The sequence below is a fragment of the Oryctolagus cuniculus genome, chromosome 12, assembly GCF_051225735.1.
Source record: "Oryctolagus cuniculus isolate XC-2025 breed Fujian yellow rabbit chromosome 12, ASM5122573v1, whole genome shotgun sequence".
NCBI classification, from domain to species: Eukaryota; Metazoa; Chordata; class Mammalia; order Lagomorpha; family Leporidae; genus Oryctolagus; species Oryctolagus cuniculus.
In genome coordinates this window covers 118,152,034-118,156,282 of record NC_142878.1, presented here as the reverse complement: position 1 = coordinate 118,156,282, position 4,249 = coordinate 118,152,034, and the positions used below count along the sequence as shown (strand labels likewise).

At 40.0% G+C, this 4,249-nt stretch overlaps 1 pseudogene; it reads left to right on the top strand.

The window, feature by feature from the left end:
* Nucleotides 1–1,284: 1,284 nt before the first annotated feature.
* Nucleotides 1,285–2,990, top strand: LOC149123278 (NIF3-like protein 1 pseudogene; annotated as a pseudogene).
* The last annotated feature ends 1,259 nt before the right edge of the window (nucleotides 2,991–4,249 follow it).

Below are 4,249 nucleotides of genomic sequence, written 5' to 3'. Positions count from 1 at the left end.
AGTGCTTGGGCCCCTGCACCTGCATGGGAGACCAGGAGGAAGCATGTGGCTCCTGGCTTCAGATCAGCACAGTGCCATCTGTAGCTGCCATTTGGGGGCTGAAACAACAGAAGGAAGACCTCTCTTTCTTTCTCTCACTGTCTAACTCTACCTGTCAAATTTTAAAAAAGCATAAACAGGTTATTTAGCTTATTTTGGAATTGCTAAAACAGTATGATCTTTGATAGCCTTTTGGAGCCTGTACTTATATATAGATAAGACCAGGAGTATGTGGAGGACAAAATCTATTGTGTGGCCTTAAATAATTGTCCATGCATTTTTCTCAGTCTATTAATGTAGGTTGCACAGACACTTTTTAATGTTATATTTTCAGGCAAATCATTCTACTATACATTTGAATTTTAACCTACTCAAATTAGTCTTAATTGAAACCCTGAAACACTTACCAGTAACATAAATTATAGTCAGAGCCAAAGGCTATTCTCTACTCATTGCATTAATTGAATCTTTTGTCATGTCTAAAAAGTATTTATCTTCAAGAGAAAGGGAGCTAGGAAGAATGAGACATATAGGTAGAGAGAACACTTTTTTGCATTAATTCATTCCTCAACACCCACAGCAGCCAGACCTGGGCCAAGACTGAATACAAGAGCCAGAAATGTAGTCCCAGTCTCTCAGAGGTAATGATAGAAGCCTAATTAATTGATTCTGGAAGTCACATCCAGGCACTCTAAAGTAGAACTAGGGTATCTTAATAGACATCATAGGCCAGTGCTGTGGCTCACTAGGCTAATCCTCAGCCTGCGGTGCCAGTACTGTGGGTTCTAGTCCTGGTTGGTGTGCTGGTTCTGTCCCAGTTGCTCTTCTTCCAGTCCAGCTCTCTGCTGTGGCCCAGGAAGGCAGTGGAGGATGGCCCAAGTGCTTGGGCCCCTGCACCTGCATGGGAGACCAGGAGGAAGCACCTGGCTCCTGGCTTCAGATTGCTGCAGCACAATGGCAGTAGTGGCCATTTGGGGGTGAACCAATGGGAAGAAGACCTTTCTCTCTGTCTCTCTCTCACTGTCTAACTGTCTGTCAAAAAAAAAAAATTGGCATCATAACCACTACACTAAATGCATAACGCCCATTTAAATGTTTTTCTTTGGCATATTTGAAAGTACTATATATGATTTTCCCCTAGTAATTCCTCTCTGTTTCTATCAGAACTCCACTGATGGTTTCTTGTATTTTCCTCCTGAAACCATCTGCATTCTCCTTAACATTAACCATCTAGGTATTCCCCCATTGATCCCAATCTCTGATTCTGCTTGACTGATTTTGCCATCTGTAATCAGACACTTCTCTTTCCAGTCTGAACGTCTTCCATGACCTTTAGACTATAGTTCCTTCTCCATCTTGAATGCTTCTTTGTAGCTGTTCAAATAATACCTCACACTTGATGAATCTCAAATGAAACCTGCAGCTTTCATTCTTTTTTATTTGTATATGGTATTAGTACAAGCCAGCCATGACTTAAATCAACATAATGGGATTTTTGTTGGACTCCTCATTTTCTATCAGGTCTAATTTCAGATCTTTCTTTGTCTTTAAATTTGTAATCTCATTTTTTCATTACTTGATTTTATTTTTACACTAGGTGGACAGAAAGCAATCCTCCTTAATAAAGTTGACAATTAGCTTCACTCAGAACATTTTAGCAATGCAAATTAAAAAAATTCATCTTACAAATTGTTCTGCAATCCAAATATACAACAACTTGAAAAGCGATGTTTAGAAAACAAAATCCAATGTAAAAAGACAGATTAAAGGCTATGGAGATGTACCTGGACTCAAATTGAGTTTTGCCCAAAAATTGCTGTATGTTGTCTTCTTGCTTACGCCTGGTCCCCATGACAGTCTGGTTTGTCCATTCTTTGAACTTCAATTCTTCCCGTTCCTTCATGGATCTGAAGACTCTCGTTTCCTCCTTGAAGGACTTTGCATCACTGTCTTCTGCTGAGAGTTGGGACAATGTTGGATTGCTGGTGGAACAAGTCCACCACAAACTATAAATACACTCTTCCTGACCAATGACTTGACTGAGCAGGTGATGGGGGAGGCTCTGCATAAGAAGGCAGATCTCATCTTTTCCTACCTTCCACCTATTTTCCTACACATAAAGTGTATTACCTGGACATCCTGAAAGGGGCGCCTGGTGTTCCGGGCTTTGGAGAACAGAGTTGGCATCTACTCTCTTCACACAGCCTATGATGCTGCAGCCCAGGGATTTTAAAAGTGGTTTTCCAAAGGGCTTGGAGCCTGCACATCTAGGCATATATATCCTTCCAAAGCTCATGGCTTTCCTATAGAGGGAACCACTGAGTACAATTCAACATTAACCATACCCAAGATATGGACAAAGTTGTGTCTGCAGTGAGAGAAGTTGAAGGTGTTCCTGTCACTTCTTTTTCTGCTAGGATTGGTGAGGAGACAAATAAGGATCTGCCTGAATTGTACTGAGAAGCCTTTGATGCAGGTGGTGGCTCAGCTCTCTCAAAACAGATAACTTTACCAGAGATCTGAAATTCTGTCACTGCAGAGAAGCCTTTGCTCTACATACTGGAATGGGTCGATCATGCACCCTGGATGAATCTGTTGCCTTGGCAACCATGATTGAGCGAATCAAAAGACACCTCAAACTAACTCATATTCAATTAGCTCTTGGGGTAGGAGGGACCTTAGCATCATGAGTCACAGCTGTGGCCCTGTGTGCTGGTTCTGGGAGCAGCGTCCTGCAGGGTGTGGAAGCAGACCTGTACCTCAGGGGTGGGATGTCCCATCATGATGGTCTGGATGCTACTTCCCAAGGAATAAATGCCATCCTCTGTGAACACAGTAACACTGAATGAGGCTTTCTTTCTGACCTTTGTGATATTCTGGGTACCCGCTTGGAGAATTAGATTAATATTATCTTGTCAGAGACAGACAGGGCTCTTCTTTGTGTGGTATAAGGCATACAGAAACATCAAGATGATACAACCTACAGATTGCATCTCCACTCATGTGGATATGTAACATGAGTCAGTGGAGTTTATATATCTTTCTGGAAGAGTATCTTAAGATGGATGAGGATGCTTCAAAAAGTTCATGGAAATGTTTATTTTGAGAAAACTACATAGATTAAAAAAATTTCACAAAATACACAACTTTTAGCTCCATTTTCTGCAAACCTTTCTTAACTGCCCTTATATTATCTTTTCTAGTTTATCTGGTTCAACAAATGTTATAGTTCATAAGGAAATAACTGAACTACCATAATGAAGAGCAAATACTAAGAAAGATCAACTAAAGATTCTTGGGAAGTAACCAAGTAATTCTCTCTTTAGTTTAGTTATAGTTGGGATATGTTAACCTAGATATCTCTGCCATTGGTTAGTTTTAAAATGTCCTTTAAAATCTTGGAATTGAACACATATTTTTAGGCAGTAGCCAGTTTGGGATGATATGGTCTGTCCCTGTGTCCATGTTCTGTAGGTCCACCTAAATTCCAGTGTTTCACCTCAGTTTCAGAATCAGCATGAGATGTATTAGGAGGAAGTTGTTTTTAATATGATTGCTATTCAGATTACTATGTCTTTATTGCTTTTTATTTTATAAAAATAAACCAAATTATAACATTAGTCCAAGCCCTAATCCTTACCCTGGCCCTAGCCCTAGCCTTAGTCCTTGCCCTAACCCTAAACCTAATCCTACATCTAAACCCATTCTGAAGCCTAATACTAGGTCTATCGCTAGACAAAGCATTAACCCTAAATTTGGCCCTCATCTTAACCATAACCTTACCTTAACTCTATACTTAGCCAAAATCCTAATTGTATCCCAACATGGTGCTTTACCCCAATCTAAACTCTAACACTAGCACTAATCCTTTCCCTAACTTTAGCCTTAATAACACAAGCATTAACCTTAATCCTAATCTGAGCCCCAACTCTAACCCTAACAGTAATACCAAAATTTAAACCTAACTCTGCCTTAACCCTAACACTAACCCTGGCCTAAAACCTATCCATAGTCCTAACTTTAACTATCACACTAGCTCTAACCATAGTCCTAACTCTGGCTCTAACTCTAAAATTTACCATAGAACTAAATCTAACCTTAATCTTAAACTAATTTTAAATCTCACCCCAACACTAATCCTATCTTTCTGCTTAGGCCTAACCCTAAAACAAACTAGCATTCAGTGTGAACTTGACCATAGACCTGATGC